The 23,313-nt window shown below is 35.0% G+C and overlaps 1 protein-coding gene and 1 long non-coding RNA gene across 2 annotated transcripts in view; one reads left to right on the top strand and one right to left on the bottom strand.

Annotated features, from left to right (window-relative positions):
- Nucleotides 1–23,313, bottom strand: part of PKIA (cAMP-dependent protein kinase inhibitor alpha) — a 92,444-nt gene that overhangs the window by 14,300 nt on the left and 54,831 nt on the right. Inside the window, exon 2 of the mRNA XM_059394757.1 lies at nucleotides 16,286–16,417. The gene's annotated coding sequence lies outside the window, so the exon portion shown is untranslated. The remainder of the gene's footprint in view (nucleotides 1–16,285; nucleotides 16,418–23,313) is intronic.
- LOC132014102 (uncharacterized) overlaps nucleotides 1–23,313 on the top strand; it is a 108,169-nt gene that overhangs the window by 63,403 nt on the left and 21,453 nt on the right. The window lies entirely within an intron of this gene.

The following is a 23,313-nucleotide window of genomic DNA, read 5'->3' as shown; positions in this document are numbered from 1 at the left end:
TTTTTAATGAAATGAAATATGTTTTCCAAAGAAAAAAAATAGTGACAAGAATAGCATTGTTTTACATTTTGCAATTCTCTGGCTTACTTCTGTAAATGTCTGGCTTTATAAAGGACATCTGGTTTCTCGTATCTGCTTCTGCATTCAATCTGTCTCAATATGTTGTTTTAGTTGAAGTATATGAGGAAAATCTGGACTTACACAGTTTTTTTTTTTTAGTTGGAAATGTGAGGAGAGTTTTAATAGCCTTTTCAGATGATCGTGGATTTTTTTTTTTAACAATGTGGAATCATACAACCATATCAATATGCTTTCCATACTGTTTCATTAAAATGTGTTGTCTACCTTGCACTTTAAATGGATCTTATGCTTATGCATATATATATGTGTATATATATACATACATATAATATATACTTTTAATATTATAATTTATATTAATGTGATATTAGAAATATCACATTTGTTAGTAACACCACCTATCTCAGCAGGAAAGTCTTTATGGATTGGGAAACTGACAAGTTCACAGGGGCAGATAGTAAATTTTCCAAAATTGTAATTTTTGTTTGAAAGCTCAGATTTCATCATTTCCAGCAGATTACAGTTGGATTTTGCTTCCCTTGAACTGACAAGCTCATTTTGTTCATTTTCAATGAAAATCTCTGCCAAATATCCAAGTTTGAAAAACTACAGTTTGCCTGTCAGTTGTTCTTTCAAGTAAAAATGGTGACTTAAGAAAAAGTGGCTAGTTCAGCTCTCAACCCCAGTAGTCACCAAAGTACTTTACTTGAGACAACCATCCACTTTGGTATCTGGCAGAGATGCTTCTTGTGACTTCCCATCACAAAGGTGTTAAACAGATGTGTACTCAGGGGACAAGACTTGACATAACATTTTTTACTGCTTCATCAAGTATATCTGTAGGTAAATCCAGCATTTTAAAAATATTAACTGTGAGTGTGTGATGGTGAAAAATACCAGGGTTACAGTAGAGTTTTGAGTTGCTGACTTGATTAGCGCTGAGGTGCCAGCAGTTTTTCCCACCATGCTTCTGCACCATTCATGCAGTGTCTACCAAGTAAAAAGGCAAATATCATCAGTATTATTATGAAAATTATTTTGAATTTGTGAATCCAATGAGAGTATCTCAGAGAACTGACTGAGAGGGTTTGGGTGACCTGCTGGAGTCCAGGGACAAAATTTTGAAAATAGTTGATATTCATCGTAGTAGGAAACTGTCTGATCAACACTATAGATTATAGAAGAAAACTTTTTGGTAAAGAATTTAACTAAGTAAAATTTTTAAGAATTTTATTTATTTGACAGAGAGAGATCTCAAGTAGGCAGAGAGGCAGGCAGAAAGAAAGGGGGAAGCAGGCTCCCCGCCAAGCAGAGAGCCCGGTTTGGGGCTCAGTCCCAGGAACCTGAGATCATAACCTGAGCCAAAGGCAGAGACCCAACCCACTGAGTGACCCTGGCACACCTAACTAAGCAAATTTTTGATTCCTAAAATAATCTGGAAATATCAGCTCCTCTATTTCCAGGCTAAGTACTATCCATCTTTTTCTCTTTCCTTTTCCTGTTATAATTTCTTCTTGTTTATGTAATTCAGGCTTAAGAATCTAGTAACTTGTTTCCGAAAAACAACCCCTTAATCTCACAGATCAGAGGGCTTCACACTAAATGTGGAGATTAGAACAAAGTTCTAGAACTCAAAGCTACCTCAATTCCCTTTTTCCTTGAATTGAGCTGTATTCTAGTGACACTTTGGAGTGAAAGACAAGGAAGAAATAAAAACCGCAATCCTATTAACAGCCACAACTTTAAAAAATTCTATAAATCTTCCTCTGTTAAGGCATAATTACAATTCCTGCACAATATGCTCAGTATTACATAGTATAACAAGAACAGGTATTGCACTTCTGAAGAGTTTGGGTAGTGTCCCATCAAAAGCATTCTTTCAAAAAGCAATCTCATACACTGAGTTATATCACACAGAGAGATGGCAATTTTTATTAACTAGGTGAAGTCAAATCCTTTTTTATTCTGAATCCAAGTCATTGACATTTCTATCACAAAAATATTGCTAGAATGAATCCTGCCGAATATGAGAAAAAAAAAAATAGAATGTCTTTGATGGTTTTCACAATAAATTTTGACTAATATTATTAGACATGGTGTCCCATTGGCCTTAGTTGAAGGAAGTTCTTCACTTTCTCCCTCATTCTCAGTGTATATTGAAAATTCTCAGGTTCAGAAAAGTTTCAATATTTGATACTAATGATTATTCTTCTCAATCTTTTCTCTATTTATCAATTCATCTCTGATCCCAGTGATGTGATAGTTTTGACCCTTATGTCTTCATTCAAGGGTTTATATACAGATATGCACCAAGATATATAATATCTATCTATCTGGATATACATAGATACACATTTCTTTTTTTTTGAAATGGGAACATTTTCGCACTGGTTTTATAAACTCATAATCTACTTATTTTTATCATTACTTAAATTCTCTGAAACTTCTTTTAGCTCAGATTCAAATCTTTTTTTCTCCTTTCCACAATGCTTAACAAATCAAAACTTTGTAATAAGAAATCTAAGCCTAATCTAAGCCTAAAAATGTTACAAAGTCAGAAGTACAGGCTATATTCCTTTAGAAAATAATTTCACTGTCTAATTAGGTGACCTCAAAATGACCTCAAAGCTACTTATAAATCCCTTTGTTCCTTTCTAGCTGACCTCTTTACCATCTCTAACAACACCAATTTCTTTATTTTTCTGTGCTTCTTCAGTCTTATTTATATTCCAAATTCTTTCAAATTTTTATTCTCCACAGAAAATCTTGCCTAATGAATTTATGAAGAAGACCAAGGTCATCCTACATAATTTTCAATTCCTCTTTCTTTAGCCTCACATTGAAATTGTCTGTTTCTTTATTAAAGAGTTCTTTTGCACAACATTAATACCTGACTAGTGCTTTTGATTCTATCTTCTGTCCCATTATTGTTCCTTCATTTCTGCCCTCTGCTGCTTCTCCCTATTTCTCAAATGCCTATAAAATTGCTTACATTTTCCCTTTTAAAGATATATTTCATCTTTTAACTCTGTATGTTCTTAAAGACATCTGTTTTACTTTCATTTACCCCCAAAACTTAGAGGAAAAGAGGTAGGTACTAATTTTTCCTATTTCCCTCTATTTTTATTTTCTTTGCAATTTGACTTAAATATTTATTAATTTACCAGAATTGCTTTCTCAAAGAAAAACCATTACAGATTAATCACAAAATTCAAGGTTTTTTACAATAATCACATATATAAAATTGTATACAGCATTTTACATTGCTATTTCTCTTTTCTTGATGTTTTTCTCTTTTAGCTACCAAAGTTACTGCTCTTGATTTCCCTGTAATCTTTTCTTGTATTTATTCTTGTTCTTCCCTCCGCTTACCTCTTAAATAATATTTACTCTTTTTGTTATTCTTTATGTTCTGTTTGATAATCTCTTTTACCCCCATAGTCTTAACTGCACCTGTACATAGATGACTATCAAATCTATCATTTGAGGGGCCTGATAATTTTCTGAAGTATAGACTGATAAATTCTTTCTTTTCTTTTTTCTAAGATTTTATTTATTTATTTGACAGAGAGAGAGAGCATAGGGTAAGGGAGAAGCAGGCTCCCTGCTCAGCAGAGAGCCCAGTATGGGGCTCAATCCCAGGACCCTGGGATTATGACCCGAGCTGAAGGCAGATACTCAACCAACTGAGCCACCCAGATGCCCCTAAAATTTTTTTCTTAAGATTTTATTATTTATTTGTTATTTATTTCACACACAGGGGAGCAGGGATGGGGACAGAGGGAGAGAATCTGAAGCAGACTCCCCACTGAGCACTGAGCCCAACATAGGGTTGGATCTTACCACCAGGAGATCATGGCCTGAGCTGGATGCAAGAGTCAGATGCTTAACCCACTGAACCACCCAGGTGGCCCTAGCTTGAGAATTTTTATTGTGTACTAAATATTCCACCATGATTGTCCTCAAAAACTCAAATTTGTTAAGTTCAAAATGGATTCTCTTTGCTGTATTCTCCAACTCCACCCCCAAATTATTCATTATTCTCATTATTTTAGTGTACATTACCACTATTTTCTCAGGCACCTATGATAGAAATCTTATGATTGTCTTCAATTACTCCATCCCAATAATTATTCACATTTCATCTTTACATCTAATAATTTCTCAAACCTCATTGTTTTAATTCTACCTATTCAATGTCTATTTTATATTCTTCATTTCTATTTTTTCTCTGGTCACTGGCTTCATCATCTCTTTCTTGACTACTGCAATTATATGCTAATTACTTAACTAAATGTATTCTCCAACTTAACCATTCACACTATTACCAAAATAAACTTTATAAAACATAAAGCACTCAAAAATCTTCAGTTGCTCCTGGGAACCCACTCCAAACATAGTTCAGTTTTTTTTTTGTTTGTTTTTTTTGTTTTTTTTGCATGGCCTTCTAGAATTTGAAACCAACTTACTTTACTAATATATTTCCCTAAACTATCTCTCTTGTGCATACTAATGTTCATCCATAGCTACCACTTGCCATGTATCTTGTCTTCTGTTGGTTTTCTAATGCTGTTTTCTCAACTTAGAATGCCCTTCTCTCCCAATGACAACAAAATTCTACTCACCTCTCAACCTGAATTTATAAACTACACCCTCTTTCCATCTCCAGGTATAATGAATAACTTTATTATAGTGTTTGTTTAATTTGGCACTGTGCAAGAATTAATTACTTTCCTGTTGCTCTTCTCTTACATTTTCCTTGAGATTTGGGTCTTTAATTTTTTAGTCCCTTACAGAGAATGGCACAGGATTTTCTTTGTTGTCCATACATATATAAAAACATTTTGTAGATGTGTTTTTAATTATCTTACTCAAACTCCTTATTGGTTAAATAAAATTGTCAAGGTTATACCATTGTTAATGGTAAAGGTCATCTAAGAAAGTGTGTTCCCTTGTTTTTATTCAGTTGTTTTCCTTTCTCGAAGACTTTCCCGCAATTTAGGGAGGTGAACTATAATCATTTCCTCTAATACACTTTTTCTTCTATATATTCTTAATTATAACAGGGGTTTTTTTTTTTAATAACAGCAATAAAAAGCACTCTAGAATCCCTAGTAATCTATCCTATTTTCACTGTACTGAGGGCTACCTCTTTTTTAGGGGTGTTTTTTAAAATAAAATATATATATATGATTAAGTAGCAAATTAATGCATGGAATAATTTGTTCTGTCCTCTTGTTAGAGCTTTTTACATCACTTATTTAATATTTCAAAGGGTTTATAAATCATTTATCAGCTAATCTTTGCAACATCCCTGCTGAGACAGTCAATTAGCTGAAGAAGTACTGCTGGCTGGCAAGTGATAAGTAATATTACTTGCACTTTACAGATGAAGAAACTAAAGCAGAGAGAGGTTAATCGACTTGACCATGTCTTACACAGTCTGTGGTAGTACTGATGTTAGAATAGGAGCCTGGGGTTATTCACATCAAAATTACAAAAGCATCAAAAGCCTAGGGCTGGTGCTATTCTTTATTATATCATGCTTTCTATATCCTTTGTCTTACCTTTTTTTCTGGGTCTGTAGGATTCTAAGGAGGAAAGATACTTTTAACATCTACTCTTTCTCATTGAATTAAGAATATTTTTTTCTATATTAAATAAATATTTAGCTTTTGAAAGGATGTTAGAACACTGACACCTTTCAAAATAATTCATTATTAACTCTCCCATCTTTAAAATAACAATGAATGGTCAAATTAAGCTCAGTAGTATTGTCTAGTCTGCTCCAAGTTGCAACAATGACCATAAAAATAATGAAACAGTTATTGCTTGCTAGTGCTTTATCAATAATAACAAAATATTGAGTATATGCCAGATTCCACATTAAACAGTTCATGAGAATTATATAATTTAAATTTCTCAACAATTCTGTCAAATAGGTACTCTCATTATCTCGCTTTTTTTTTTTTAAGATTATTTATTTATTTATTTGACAGAGAGAGATCACAAGTAGGCAGAGAGGCAGGCAGAGAGAGAGAGAGAGGGAAGCAGGCTCCCTGCTGAGCAGAGAGCCCGATGCGGGACTCGATCCCAGGACCCTGAGATCATGACCTGAGCCGAAGGCAGCGGCTTAACCCACTGAGCCACCCAGGCGTCCCTCATTATCTCACTTTTAAAGATGAAATAACAAGGATTTAGAAACATTAGGTAATGAAACTAGTAGGTGATTTGACCACTTACAAACCCACCTGTCATTTTCCAACATTCGTTTTGGAGCATGCTAAACGTCTTTTTTTTTTTTTTTTTGGTTAGCAGTATTTCTTTTTAAGTATGTAAGAAGTTCACATACTGTTTTAAGACATACCCGTATGATATTTTATTAACATCCCTATAGTACCTGACTTTTTAATATTATCATCTGATATACAGCATAACTGAGACCACTATCTTTTCCTTGATTTCTAGATTTGTTCAAGAAACATTTTACATTCCAATTCCCACAGATCTGGTACTCATCCAAGTGATGGTCCTTTAGATGCCTCTTTCAGGGCTGTCCAGCCTCTGACAGTAAAAGCACACTCACCAGGGAACAGGTGTTTGAGAAGGACTTACTAAATTGACACCTTAAAAAAAAATTGTTTCAGGGGCGCCTGGGTGGCTCAGTGGGTTAAGCCGCTGCCTTCGGCTCAGGTCATGATCTCAGAGTCCTGGGATCGAGTCCCGCATCGGGCTCTCTGCTCAGCAGGGGGCCTGCTTCCCTCTCTCTCTCTCTCTCTCTCTCTGCCTGCCTCTCCATCTACTTGTGATTTCTCTCTGTCAAATAAATAAATAAAATCTTTAAAAAAAAAAATTGTTTCAAAATACAAAAAAGATCTGCAAAACTGAGATGAAAATTTTAAGTAATTTTTTCAAACATTAATATTTGTACAACTCATCAACTGCTACATTGCTCAAGTCTCATAGAGTTATCTATAAATTACACTGAGTAGGTGATGTGGATACATTTTAATACATCTAATAAGACATTGTGTAAAGCTTCCAAAAGTGCAGCTCAGCTGTTTAGGACTGAGGAAGGTTTAAAAATGATCCTGTTCACAATGAACTAGAAGTGACTTCAGTAGGAGGCTAAGGCAGAGATGTTCGGACTAGACAGGGAAAGAGCTGGTGTATGTTGTAGAGAGCTGTCTGAAATAGGAGGGCCAGGAATTTGTGACTTATTGAATGGGGAACATGTAAGTAGAGTGCCCCTCAGTGAGAATCCTGGGATTGCTCCTAGATCTCTAACTTGGATAAGATGGCATTTTTTGGTAAATGCTAACGGAAAGGCAGCAGCAGAAATAAGTCTAAAAATGGTACTTTAACATTTCACAATGTCACATTTTTAAAAATCTGACATTCTTTTCTTTTCTCAATGAATGAAAATGCATTAATTGAAAACACACATTCACACACATGCTATTATCTCCTCTTCTGCAATCAAGTATTTTTTGCAAAATGTTTAACTATCTATTCCAATTGAAACAGTGCTTAAGCACTCCAATATGCCTCTTTTCAGCAAAAAAAAAAAAGTTGCTATGATTATGTTATCACATATTTTAATATAGGTTATCACATATGATTATGATATATATGATTATGTTATCACATATTTTAATATATGTATCATCATTGCCAATTATCTGCTTTGCAGATATGAGTTTTCTATATAGTATTTAATAACCTCTTATTGAAAATACCATTGTATTTGGTGGCTCAGTTGGTTAAGTGTCTGCCATTGGCTCAGGTCCTGATCCTGGGGTCCTGGGATTGAGCCCATTGTCAGGCTCCCTGCTCAGCGGGGAGTCTGCATTTCCCTTTCCTTCTGCCTCTGCCGCCCACTTGTGCTCTCTCCCTCTCTCTTTCAAATAAATAAAATCTTTTTAAAAAAATGAAAAAAAGGAGAAAATGTCATTTTTATGTTTATTTTATGTCCAAATGTTAGAAGCACTGATTAATCTCTTTATTAATGGAATAATCTTCAGCACAATGTTTAATACTCTCTTTCTCTACCACCATTATATTTTAAGATTTTTCATACATCACTTCATGTGGGATTTTCAGAATTTTCAGGCTTTTTGAAATTAGTAGGATAGGCTCCAGAGAGAAAAGGGAATGCTGAAGAACAGCAACATAAATTAAATAAATACTTAAAGAAATTAAAAATGTATTAGCCACTGAAAAATATCTATGAATATTTACATCATATATAGTAGTTATATAAAGAATAGTTTTAAAATGAGATAATCACAAAGCAAACTATTTTAAAATATGAATTTTATGATGTGGTAAAATCAATATTAATAAAGTTTTTTATAAAATGAGAAGACAAATAGTAAGTGCCTTTTTGTCTAAGAAACAAGTTGTTATTATGAAAAACCTCGTGACATTTTGTAGATTATCAAAATCACCTTGCTATCAATATCAAGCATCTCTATTATCAACTCTATTATCAGTACTGGAAATTATCATTATGGCACAATTTCATTATTAGGAACATTTAAGAAACATCTAAGGTGGTAAATATTGATTTTAATAAATAGAAAAACAACTTATATGATGAAGTTACAATAAAATGAGAATTTCAAAGATCTCAAAATAGAGATATTTCATCGACCAACGTATAAACTACTTGAGCATGGAGAATTTCTATTTCTCTTGTTTGTCCCCCAAATTTCGGAAAAGTGTTATAAGTACAGTGCAGGGTACTAAGTAAGTATTTAACAAATAACATTTTTTTTAGTTCATTACCTTTGTGGTACAAATTAGGATTTCTTTTGTACTGACATAACCAGAAGATTTTGATTCCAGCACAATGAATTATTAGTGTCTTTAATTTCCACAATGTTTGTATCAACAAAACTTATTTGAGTGATAATTAGAAGACCCCATGCTTATCCTATCTTGTAGGCTTTCGTTTTTGCATATCACTTCATTAATTCACACCAGCTTTTGGTATTTTTATAGCATAGCTAAAGAGTATTAAAATACATAGAAGCATTTGCCAAAGAACTCTAAATAAAACAGGTCTCAGAAGACAAATATTGTATGATTTCACTCAAATGTGGAATCTGAAAAACAAAACAAACAGGCAAACAAAAAGCAGAATCAGACCTATAAATACAGTGAACAAACTGATGATTACAGGGGTGGATAGGCAAAATGGGTGAAGGGGAGTGGGAGATACAGGCTTCCAGTTATAGTATGAGTAAATCACAGGAATAAAAGGCACAGGAATATAGTCAATGATAATTTAATAGCATTGCATGGTGACAGATGGTAGCTATACTTGTAGTGAGCAGAGCATAATATGTACAGTATTGAATCACAATGTTGTACTCCTTAAACTAATGTAATATTGTTATCAGCTATAATCAAATAAAAAAAAACAGATCTCAGATATGAGATTAGAGCCATGCTTGCTTATACTTCTAAGTACTTCAGCTAAAGCAAGACCTTCAATCCTGCTGCACATATAAATCATCTAGGATGGCTTTTAAACTTACCAGTGGTTGGCCCCACTATCATATCTGATTTTCATCTAGATGACAATAATAATTTTTTGATTGAAAACTTTATTTCATGTTTGCAAAGGTAGCACAGCATTTAATACAAAATGTGTTTATATGTGTATTTGTACACACACACAATCCCTAGTGCTTTGAAAATTACGGGATAGAAGTAGTTATAAATATTCAGATAAATTCCATTTATCAGTTTATTAAAGTGCAAAGAAGCAGGGAAAATAATTCAAAGACAAGTCTTTTGGTTTCTATTTTTTTTTTAAAGTCCTGTAGAAATCTTTAGGAAATGAATACAAAATGGTGGAACATTAAAAATTCTGTTGTTTTGTTTAATCCCTAGTCTATGGCAATGCAAACAACAGAAGTTAATCTGGAATTTAAATTAAGTTAGGCTATGTTGTATTGAGTGTAGCCAACAGCCAAACATTAACTTGCCATGTATTTTTATGAACAAATCACATTTTTGTTCTCTTCCTTCTGTCTTCATCTCCCTTTAAGTTATGTCAACTGTACTGTTCACCATGTTGCCCCTAACACTTACTTTCTCTACTAGAATGTGTTTCTGTACTTCTGTACTTATTACTATTCAATAATTCAACAGTAAAAAATTGTAAATGCAGGCAGAGGCATTTCAAGAAGGAAAGAAAATGTCCTTGCATATTTTTAACAACAACAAAAAAAAGCAGCTCAAAATGAGTTATAAAACAGCAAAATTTTTAAAATTTAGTTATAGCTAAATTTTATAGTGAGTTATCATCCCTCTTAAGCAAAAAGGATAAGCCATAGAAGAAATGTGTTGTTCAGGGAGATGAAAATAAGAAGGTATTAAAAGCTACTACATGCCATCCACGTTCAATGGATTTAGAAGACAGAGAGGTTTGAGTGCATCATTATTACTTGTTTTACCATATTATGCTGGGCAAAATACTGAATTTCTTGGGCTTCAGTTTTCATGTCTTCAAAATGTGGGTTGCCGAACTAAGAAAATATTTCAAAGCTTTATGAGGCCTAAAAGTCACTGATCTTAATGTCCTTGTGCCCTTTACAATGGGCCAAGTTCCACAAAAGATAGCATATTTTTAAATGCTTTTAGAGAAAGAAAAAGCTATATTTAGAGAGTCTGTTCAGTGTTCATGGGTGTCCTCAAGACTTAATACTATTTTTAGCCAGGTGTAGAACAGTAGTACAGCACATTTGCTTTAACTAATAACTTCCCAGATTTCTTGGAGTTAAAGATAAGTTTTTCATTATTCCAAATGTTGACTTAGGAAATTATTGAAAACAAGAATTGTTTTAATTTATTTACTGAATCGCCCCACTGTTACATGGCCTGACCTGAAATGTGATTTACGGGGTTGCATTTGGGTTTGGACATGCAGTCTTTATCCTTTTGTTTCATTGTAGACCCCTTATAGGATAAACATGTGCAACCGTTTTGAGTTCCTGACTGTCAATGTTCCTTACAGTTTTTTGTTTTGTTGTTTTGTTTATATTTATGAATTTCAGGCTGATTTATTCCAATTTGAATGCAGGTAGGATTTATAAATTTTTCAAGAACATATTTTCATTCTTACGAATCTTAATGATTTTATTTTCATACAAAGAAGACTTTATCAGATTCACACACATTTGATAGAATAAAAAAACAAAAGAAAATAAAAATAGCATTAGGAAAAAAACCCAAAAACCTCAAATGGAAAATGATCTAACTGGCAGAAGTTTATGATGTTAGTAAGAGATATCTGCATAAATTTAGACTGAGAAGAGGAGTACCATTGTAAAATTTTAACTATGCTAGTCTCCAGGAGGAGGATTACCTGAATTCAGCAGTTCTACATTTTGGTATATATGGTTAAAACACATCTTGCACATGTGTTCCAAGAAACATTAAAATAAATATTCATATAGGTGCTGTTCATAATATATCCAAAACAGCCCAAATATCAACAGAGTAATAAACACAATGAAATATTATATGGTAGTAAAAATTAATGAACACTAAACATGGATGAACCTTAGAAACATAATGTTGAGTGAAAAAAACAAAACAAACACAGAAGGCTACATAAAATATGAGATCAATTTTATAGAGCTCAATAATAAGCAAAATCACATATATAGTTTAAAAAAAACATAAAAACTAAGTGCATGTTGAACATAAAACCAAGGTCAGTTATTTGATGAAAGCAGGAAGGAGGGATCAGAGTAGAGCACAATGATTCAGCAGTTTAGATTCTAGTTCTTAGTTTTAGTGGTGTGTTTGTAGTTTATTTTATTATTATATTTCATGACTTAATATATTTGAATATATTCTTTTGTGCGCATTAAGTATCATATAATAGTATCTTTATTTTTTATTTTTTTTTAAAGATTTTATTTATTTATTTGAGAGAGAGACAGTGAGAGAGAACATGAGCGAGGAGAAGGTCAGAGAGAGAAGCAGACTCCCCGCAGAGCTGGGAGCCCGATGCGGGACTCGATCCCAGGACTCCGGGATCATGACCTGAGCCGAAGGCAGTCGTCCAACCAACTGAGCCACCCAGGCGTCCCTATAATAGTATCTTTAAAGTTAAAGTCCCCAGGGTGCCTTGTGTGGCTCAGTCGGTAAAGTGCCTTTGGCTCAGGTCATGATCCCAGGGTTCTGGGATTGAGCCCCACGTTGAGCTCTCTGCTCAGCAGGGAGTCTGGTTCTCTTTCTGCCCCTCCCTCCACAGCTCATGCTCTCTCTCTCTCTGTCTGAAATAAGTAAATAAAATCTTTAAAAAAAAAAAAGTTAAAATCCCCTACGCACCAAAAGATAACCCCTAGTCATTAATTATAGAGAGGGAGTCTGCTTTGACACACATAACTATTTACTCATTAATCTTTTAAAGCTGAAATCATTCAACTATGAAAGTTTTCCCTCTTCATATGAGTACTTTATTTTCCATAAAGAGACCTACTACTTTGGTACAATTTGCTGTCTTTATTTAAGTGATAACTAGTCCTGTGGCTACTGGGAATTTTAAAAACAACTGATAACTGGAATCTCCTGCCCCAAGAGAATACAAAAAAAAGGTGGAGTGGTGGAGGTATTCTCATACATTATTGATAAATACATACAAAGATAAAAATGTTAAATAGCTATTTCCCTAACTAGGAACTTAGTTTTATTAATAAGTATATTGGAATATAATACATTATTAAAAGAACAAAAAAATCAAATATGAGTAGATTTCCTCTTATTTTGCAGTGAGTTCCTGGACTATTTTATTTTATTTTTTAAAGATTTTACTTATTTATTTGATAGAGAGAGGTCACAAGTAGGCAGAGAGAGAGGCGAAAGCAGGCTCCTGCTGAGCAGAGAGCCTGATGCGGGGCTCTATCCCAGGACCCTGGGATCATGACCCAAGCCAAAGGCAGAGGTTTTAACCCACTGAGCCATTCTGGGTGCTATTTTAGATTGTTACTTTATGTTCATGTCTGAGAGACAGAAAGAGAGATGTGTGTGTGTGTGTGTGTGTGTGTGTGTGTGTGTGTGTTTGGTTTTGTGGAAGCTGCATTATGTGAAAATTTACTTTTTTTTTTTTTAATTAAATGGCTTTTATTGTCTCTTAGGAATGCAAAAGACAGCAAAAGCAGATTACAGAGAAATAGCTAATGCAGTACTATGGCTATACCTGTGGAAAAGTATAAACAACTTTAGAATTTAATGATTTTGAAATTGTCCTTACTTTGTCATTATAAAAATGCTCCAAAAATCATGTTTTGCAAACAAAATGGCACAGAAGTTTATGAGGGGATTTTCTGTCTATATATGAGTCATTTAGTCGTATGTCTAATGTAGGTACTATGCCTAAATGTAATGGGATGATACATAAATGATGAAAACTAGAGAGATTCTCTACAAAGCTGTAGTAATCAAAACAGTATGGTACTGGCACAAAAACAGACACATAGATCAATGGAACAGAACAGAGAGCCCAGAAATAAACCCACATTTATTTGGTTAATTAACATGACAGAGCAAGAATAGCAATGGGAAAAAGACTGTCTTTTCCATAAATGGTGCTGGGAATTGGACAGCTACATGTAAAAGAATGAAACCGGACCACTTTCTTATACCATATACCAAAATAAACTCAAAATGGATTACAGACCTAAATGTGAGCCTGAAACCATAAGAATCCTAGAAGAGAAAACAGGCAGTAATTTCTTCAACAGCTGCAGCAACAGTTTTCTAGATATGTCTCTTGAGGCAAGGGAACAAAAGCAAAAATAAACTATTGGAACTACATCAAAATAAAAAGCTTTTCAAAACAAATAGGCAACCACTGAATGGGAGAAGATATTTGCAAATGATATATCCAACAAAGGGTTAATATCCAAAATATATGAAGAACTTATACAACTCAATACCAAAAAGACAAGAATCCATGGTGCCTGAATGGCTCAGTCAGTTGAGCAACTGCCTTTGGCTCAGGTCATGATGCCAAGGTCCTGGGATTGAGTCCCATATCGGGCTCCTTGCTCAGCAGGGAGTCTGCTTCTCCCTCTGCCTCTCCCCTGCTTGTGCTGTCCCTCATGCTCTTCCTCATGCTCTTTCTCTCTCTGACAAATAGATAAATAAAATCTTTTTTAAAAAATTAAAAAACAAAACAAAACAACAATCCAATCAAAAAACGGGCAGAGGACTAGATAGACATTTTTCCAAAGAAGACATACAGATGACAAACAGACACATGAAAAGATGTTAGACATCATAATAATCAGCAGGGAAATGTAAATCAAAACCACAATGAGCTGTCAGCTTATACCTGTCAGAATATCTAAAATCAAAAACAAGAAATCACAAGTTTTTCATGAGGATGTGGAGAAAAAGGAACCCTAGTGCATTGGTGGAGATGTAAATTGGTACAGCCACTGTGGAAAACAGTATGAAGGTTACTCAAAAAATTAAAAATAGGTATACCATATGATCCAATAATTTCACTACTGAGTATTTACTTAAAGAAAACAAAAACACTAATTTGAAAAGATATGCAGCCTATGTTTATTGCATCATTTTTTCCAGTAACCAATTATGGAAGCAACCTAAGTATCGATCAATAGAGGAATGAATAAGAAAGATGCAACACACACACACACAAAGGAATATTACGCAATTATCAAAAAGGATGAGATCATGCCACTTGAGAAAAAAATGGGTGGATCTAGAGGGTATTATGTTAAGTAAAATAAATCAGACTGAGAAAGACAAATACCATATGATTTCACTCATAAGTAGAATCTAAAAAAACTAAGCAAGTAAACAAAAAGCAGAATCAGAACTATAATTACATAGAACAAATGATGATTGCCCTAGGAAAGGAGAGTGAAGGCGTGGGTAAAATGAGTGAAAGGGAGTAGGAGACACAGGATTCCAGTTATGAAATGAGTAAATCACAGGAATTAAAAGCCCAGTATGAGGAATATAAACAATGATATTGTAACAGTATTGTATGATGACAGATGGTAGCTACACTTGTAATAAGGTAACTTATAGAGATGCATAGGGTAACTTATAGAGATGTCAATCACTATGTTGTACATAATGTAACATTGTGTGTCAACTGTACTAAAAAAAATTTAAACTAGATAAATTCTTCAGCTATATCACCAGTGTGATAGGCTTTCATCTCATGGATACTTTTGCCATAGATCCTCACAAATATGGGGTCTGTGTTGGTCTTACAATTAAACTTAGAATCCTGGGGACTTATCCATTCTTTCAACAAATTTTATTGCTTACATTCCATGTGTCAGTTACAGTGCTAGGTCCTGAGAATACAGAAGTCAACACACAAGTAAATACAGGATAAAAAATATTTTCTAACATGTTAACTTTTTTCATTCATTCATCAGTAAGTTATAACCCAGGAGTCTTATATTGAGTACTGAGTAGGGATCATGTGATATGCTAAATACTGAGTATGTAACTGCGAATGAAATGGATAGACCCTGATTTTGTTGTCACTAGTGCCTTCTGTCTTGCCATAGAATGAGACATCTTTATTATTCCTTTTGCCTTGAGTTTTTATCTCAAATTTTGCTAATGAAATTATAAAATTGTTAGTGGGATTTTGACATGCATAAATAAATAAGGTCCTCTTTCCCATGCCCCATTTTCTTCCCTTTTAACTCCTATGTGCAGTCACATTTTGCCAAGAACAAAAATAGATGTATCCCAACAAGAACCAAGCTGATTTCCTCACAAAACTAACTGGAGCAGCTCCTCACTTAAAAGACTACTTGATGTCATCATGGCCATTTTTTAAATTAGCAACTAGAAGATCATGAAGACAACCTAGAAAATGACTTGACTTAGGAGAAAGTAACAAAGAGATTTATCTGCTGCTCCACATGTCTAACCTCCTAGGATTAAGCCAGTCACCAAGATCACTACATGTACTAGGCAACAAGGAGCTAAAAATGGAAAAAAACATCATACTGTTATTGTATTCATTTTCCTCCAAGGTACTCTCTGATAAACACCACAACTGCCAAGGGAATTGCAAACAGCTTTCTTGTAGTTTATATATCTATCTTTTTCCAAGTAGTTCTATCCAACCATCAGCACACTTTATTTAAGGTGGTTGAATGTGTGAGATTAGTGTTCCTACCTGATTGGAAACCTTCTTGTCCTTAATTCATTGGCTATACTTGATTTTTTTTTTTTTTTTGTGGATCACACCTTCAGACTTCTACCAGAAACTGCTCCTCTGGAAAACCAGGCCTTCCAGAAACTCAATAACCTGAAATAGAGACAGCGAAAAAAGGGACATTATTAGAGATTTCAATTTTAAAATTTAAGTAAATGTCCAAACGTAGATCTCCTAAACAATATAATAACTTAAGGGAAATCTACAGTTTATAGGTTTGAATACTCACAAGTGAACATATTATGACAAGAGTACAGGCTGCATTCTGGGCTTTCAATCCAAGCAAAAAAATCCAAAAACAAAAAAGCCATTATCCTTTGTCTATTAAACACAAAAGGCAAAAAGGGCAAATTTTCTTTTTCTTTATAATTTACTTCCTTTCCTTCACAGACCTGTACTCCTGGGGCTAGTAATACATTATATGTTTATTAAAAGATTATAAATTAAAAAAAAATTTATTCCTTTCTTCAGTCTTCATCTAGATCTTTAGTAAATTATTAATTTGACTAAATTTAATTATTCATAAAATAAACATACACATTTAACAGAAATATATTTCAGAGACCTTTAATATGTAATATCCATTGCACACATGCACCATAAACTTGTCTTTTCAAGCACTGATGCACACAGAAGTGTCTGTGTCTCAGGGGAGGCACACACACGTTTCTTTTGTGCTGGGGTGGTAGGGAAAGAATAAATCTGTTGACTGCTGGTCAGTGATTTAGAAAAATAGACATTAAGGTAAAAGGAAAAACTGCAAGTAAAGAAAGCTGTGCTTCTAAAATAATATTAGCAGTTTTCTGAGTAGCTGAGAAACCAGTCTCCTCAAATTATAGTCACACCTGTTACAGACCATCTGCCCATAAATTCCACAGGACAAGGGGAGATGGAGAGGAGAAGGGAGTTGAGGGAAATTGGAAGAGGAGGTGAACCATGAGAGACTATGGACTCTGAAAAACAATCTGAGGGTTTTGAAGGGGCGGGGGGTGGGAGGTTGGGGGAACCAGGTGGTGGGTATTAGAGAGGGCACGGATTGCATGGAGCACTGGGTGTGGCACAAAAAACAATGAATACTGTTACGCTGAAAAAAAAATAAATAAAAAATCTTATGTGAAAATAAGAAAAAAAAGAATCCACAGCATCATTAATGGAAAACAAATGGCACTATATTATCTTTCCTTTATCCATTGTCCATTCTCATATAAATTATTTTTCTCTTCAAAGTCATGTTCTTTCCTGTATGTTTACATTAGGATCTTGGAAGAGTGACATAATGTGCCATGCCTTCGTACATTTACAGTGATGGCTCTGTAAGGAGCACTGGATTATTAAGAGGCTATACATTGTTGAAATTGTTTTAGGTTGAGTCCTCTTAAATCAGAACCTGAGAAAAGAATTTGAATGCAAACTGTTTATCTGGGAGGTAGTTCCAGGAAACTCTGAAGTAGAGTAGAAACTGAGAATACAGGCATAGAAGGAGGCTAACAGTGGTGCATTACTGAAGAGTAATGGGGGGACTACTGTCCTTCAAGGGAGTTCTGTGAGATATAGAGCATGACTCAGAGTTATCCCAGTAATGGGTAAGAGACTTGAAGTACTTCTCTTCCAAACCCCCTCTATCATGGTTGAAAGCCACACCCAGATACATTAACTCTTGGACACTTCTGGCCAGCTCTAAGGAAGATAATTACAGGTAACAGCATGATTTTATCAGTATATACATAATGATGGGTGCTGAGGGAGAGAGGACAGGAGCACTGACAGCATCTGATAAGGGGGGTGGGTAGGTATTAATGACTAGCTCGCAAGTTCAAGTGGAAAAAAAAAAAGTCCTTGGGTTAATGGTTTGACTTTGGGGAATTTAAACACTGATGTATCAATAACAATTTCCTTTATTAAATCTTTATTAAGTCTAAGATACTAATGATGTGGGAAATAAAGGCAGAAGAAAAATTATTAAATTTCCTTACTACCTACAGCCATTGACAAGTCCTTGAAAAAGGCAGAGTGACATTCTTCTAGGGACTCAACTGCCTAATTTTTGAGACTTTGCTAAGGGCAAAAGGCAATACTGGCCCGACTCCCAGCCTGCCTCCTAAATCCTATAAGCTTACTTTAACATATATAAATTCTTTTGGAGACTTCCTTTAACTCTACCCTCCCCCATTCAAGATACATGTTGGCAATCATCCCCCAAGCATATGGCCTATCGATACACATCTGAAAGGGTCTCATTACTCAGGTTTTATTAGACATGAATAAATGACCTCTTCCCAACAATAGCTAGCTCCCTCAAGGTGCTGGAAACCTTGCTTCCAAAATTTCTTAGAGACTTATGCCTAGCCCCTCCCAACTTGAAAGTACATAATGGGGCACTCCTCATGACCCCAGTGCAACACTTTTTGTCCGCGGGTGCTGTCCCCATGCTTTAGATGGGAATCTACTGAAAGATTTTTTTTTTTTCAAGAGTTTAAGTAATCTCTACAGCCATCATGGGGTTCCAACTCGCAATCCTGAGATAAGAGTCTAAATGCTTTATCACCTGAGTCAGCCACCCCCCCAACTCCTGCCCAAGGATTTTAACTGGAAAGTTAAAGTTAGAAGAAAGAGAAAAGTTGATTCAAATAACATGAGCAGTTGTTTTTATAAGAAAAATTTGCTTGTTTGTTTCAGTTTTAGAAAGATCACTCTGGAAACACTGTGACTGGAACGCTGGGGAAGGGTGATGGCAATTCTGGATATAGAGAGATTAATTAGCAGCACATTAATATAAGTCAAACAAGAAAGTAAATATAAAATTTGTGGATTTGTGACTGACACTTCTTTCAGTACTTGAAAAATGTTATGCCAATGTCCAGGCTCCAAGTTTCAGTTTAGAAATATGTTGCCATTGGAACTGGTGTTTCTCTATAAGTAATATATTGCTTCTCCTTGTCTGCTTTCAAGATTTTTTTTTTGTCTTTATTTTTTATAAGTTTAATTATGATGTGTTTTGGCATGGATATCTTAGTGCTTACCCTCTTTGGAATTTCTTAGGTTCTTAAATCTGCAAATTTATGTTTTTTAAAAATTTGGGGAATTTTTAGTCACTCTTTTTGAATACTCTTTCAGTCTTGTTTCTTTTCATTCTGGGACTTTGGTAATATGAATGTTAGTTCCTTTGTTATTGTTCCACAGAATCTTGAAATCCTTTTCCTTCATCACCTCCATCTTCCAGTCTATTTTTCATATTTGATGAATTCTATTGATCTATTCTCAAGTTCATGATTCTATGCTTTGTCATCTCCTCTCTACTCTTGAGCCAGTCTAAGGAGATTTTTACTGTGGTTGTTGTTTTTTTCCATTCTATCTATTTTCTTTCTTTTTTTTTTTAAGATTTTATTTATTTATTCGACAGACAAGATCACAAGTAGTCAGAGAGGCAGGCAGAGAGGGGAGGAAGGAGGCTCCCTGCGGAGCCGAAAGCCCGATGTGGGGCTAGATCCCAGGATCCTAAGATCATGACCTGAGCCGAAAGCAGAGGCTTTAACCCACTTTAACCCACTGGTGGGCTTTAACCCACCCACCTAGGCACCCCATATCTATTTTCATTTATTTTTATTGTTGTAACTTCTAGTTCTTTGCTTACATATTCTATTTTCCCCCCATTTATTTCAAGGAGTATGTAATTGCTTATTGAAGCATTTACAGGATAGCTTAAAATCCTCGTTAGATGATCTTAACATCTGATTTATCTTGGTGTTGGTGCATGTTGTTGATCTTTTCTCATTCATTTTGTGATTTCCTGGTTCTTGCAATGATGAATAATTTTCAATTATATCTTAATATTTTGAGTATTACATGGCTCTGAATGCTATTTAATCTTATTATTATTTTTAAGCAAGAAGACCCCTGTATTGAGATGTGGCATGAGAACTGGAGATGGAAATAAGTATATACAGCTTTCCACTGGGCCCTACTGACAATATCCCAGCAAAAGTGGGCACTCACATTGTTTAATTGCAGACAGATGGAATAGAAATTCAGGTTTCCTCTTGCCCTGCTAATACCTGTCCCCCAAAGTGGGACTATTCATACCATCTTGCTGCCATTAAGTGGGACTGGATGTTCATCTCCCCAACAGGTTCCCTGACATTAGGGGAGGTGGAAGTGAAGTCTTAACTGTCCTTCTTCACACCATCTCTTTCCATTTTGTTGATGCTGGTTGTGGGTAGAGGCTCAGCTCTCTACTGATGCCAGGGTGGGAAGAAGAGAACTGCCAGCTAGCCCTGCTTTGTGCTACCTCATTTTATTTTGTTGCTTTAGGATAGATATAGGTATTCAGCACCCTACTGGGTCTCACTGACACCAGGCATCGGGGAAAGCAGAGTGCCTACTATCTCCAGTTTGCAACATTCTGTTATTATTGATTTCAAGTAGAAGCGGAGGCTAAGCTCCCAATTTGGACCCTAAGACTATGTGAGGGCAGTTCAGTGTTAATTAGCCCTATCTTATGTTTCTTTGCTGAGGGATAGGTGTGGAGGCTCAGCTCACTGATGGACCACACTGAAATAACCTTCATAGAAGAATCAGAGTGCTGCCTGCTTTTGAAGGGCCAAGAGTGAGATGGTGTGGAAGATCAGTTCTTCACTTGGTCCTACTGAAACCGGGGGGTATAGGTGGTAGGTGCAATTTTTCCATTGCATTTTGGCTTGAGCACAATATGTATTGCCAAAATGGTTTTCTTTTGTTAGCAACCCTTTTCTTCATACTTTGGCTGAGGAAACCAGATTTCCTTGAAGCTTTTTTTGTCTCTTGTTTTGTTGGTGGTTATGAATTGGAGGAGGTTCCTGCAGTGCACTGTGCAGGATAAATGGGAAGCAGTAGGAAACAGGAAGTCATCACCATATTATTCCTCAAGTCACAAGGTCCTTAGTAAGTCCACCTTCTTATTTCCATCTTTCAGTGTCTTCCTATTCTTGTTTGTTATGTTATGTTCAAGGTTTTAAGTTTTAAACCAGTTTTAAGTATAAGGAGAAGGGAGAAATGAACTACTCTATCTTGTAGGGAGCAAATGTCTAGTAGTCTACAGGTGTAAGAAGGGCAAATTTTCACACTTTTAATGGAGCCTGGATAGCTCAATTGCTTAAGTGTCCAACTCTTGATTTTGACTCAGGTCATGATCTCAGGGTCATAGGATTGAGCCCTGCATCAGGTGCCATGCTCAACAGGGAGTCTGCTTAAGATTCTCTCTCCCTCTCCCTCTGCCCCCTCACTCCCACTTGCCTCTCTATCTCTAAAAATAAATAAATAAATAAATATATTTTTTAAGTACTGATTTTTACACCTTTAAAAGTCAAGTGTTTTGTTGGACTTGAAATTTAAAAATAAGCAAGGAATGAGGCAAGAATGATAATAATAATGGTAATAGATCAGAGTTGGAAACTTCAGTATACCTTTATAATTAGCTTAATATAGGCACACATGGTTATATATAGAAATGTTTATAGATATGCATATATACATGGTTAGTATAACACATATATTTCTTTGCTCAGTCAGCTAAAAAGACTTAGAAACAATGACACCCTAGCAGCAATGAGCATACCTTCTATCCTGGTCTTAGAGTCTTCTACCTTCCCAATAAAAGGATCTAGGAAAAATGACTGATGCTAGAGCTGGGGTGGTAAATATAAAAGATGAGCCTAGACTATCTTAAAGAAAAAAGATCCCCATTCCTTAGTTGTGGGCTAAGCATTATGACTTTCTCCCAAAGTGTACAGTATGGAAGTGGGGAAAAAAGTAACTTTATAATAGAGAAACCTGAAAAACCCTACCTCAGCCAGATGATCAAGGTCACCCTCAGCAGTCATACATAAATCATGTTGAGAGTATGTATGCTTGATGTGATCTGACAAAATGGCCCTTCTACTCTGCAGTCTTTCCCCCTAGACACATAATCCTAATCTTATCATGAGAAATGCATCACACAAATTCCACCAGTGGTATTGTACAAAAACCTGATTTATACTACTCAAAATTCTTGAGATCATCAAAACCAGGAAAGTCTAAGAAACTAAGAAAATCAAGAGGAGCCTAAGGATATATGGCAACTAAATGTAATGTATTACCTTGGATAGAATCCTGGAACAGAAAAAGGACATTATGTAAAAGCTGAAGGAATCTGACTGAAGTACATACTTTAGTAAATGATAATGTATCAATATTTGTTACTTAAGTGTTAACAAATGTAACACACTAAAATAAGTTGTTAATAACAGAGGAGAACGAGTGTAGTGTATATGGAAACACTTTATACTATCCTCTCAAATTTTCTGTAAAATTAGAACTGTTCTAAAAAATAACGTCTATGAAAAAAAGTTGTTTTCTTGTTTTATCATTATGTGCCTGTATTTTTAATGAGGATGTAAATTCGCTTTACTTTCATTGATATTGGTGTTAAAGAAAAAACTAACTCTGAAAGAAAGGATTTGTAATTCCAATTCAATAAGCAATGCTTCTTGGTATCATCTTTTGGAAGAAGCACAAATTGTCTTTAAATGCTGAATTCTTTTCAGTGCTTCATCTTTTATATGACTAATGTGTACCAAGGCCATGATCCCACTTCAGAGGGCAGAGATGATTGTAGGCAATGTCTAAAGTACAGTGAAATATTAATGGAAGACATAACAATTTTGGTTAACATATATTATGTTTTCAAAATGATGTATTAGTATTTCAGTCTATGAAGTCTTTGCTGTTATACATTCCCTACCCACTTTTTCCCATTAAACATAAGTAAATGGGTGCCTGAGTGGCTTAGTCATTAAGCATCTGCCTTTGGCTCAGGTCATGATCCCATGGTACTGGGATCAAGCCCACATTGGGCTCCCCGCTCATCAAGAAGCCTGCTTCTCCCTCTCCCACTCCCCCTGCTTGTGTTTGCCCTCTCTCTGTTTTTCTCTATCAGATAAGTAAATATAATCTTTAAAAAAATAAGAAAATGT

This window comes from Mustela nigripes, chromosome 3 (genome assembly GCF_022355385.1).
Source record: "Mustela nigripes isolate SB6536 chromosome 3, MUSNIG.SB6536, whole genome shotgun sequence".
Taxonomy (NCBI): domain Eukaryota; kingdom Metazoa; phylum Chordata; class Mammalia; order Carnivora; family Mustelidae; genus Mustela; species Mustela nigripes.
Note: the sequence above shows the minus strand (reverse complement) of the source record. Positions and strands in the feature narration are given on the sequence as shown.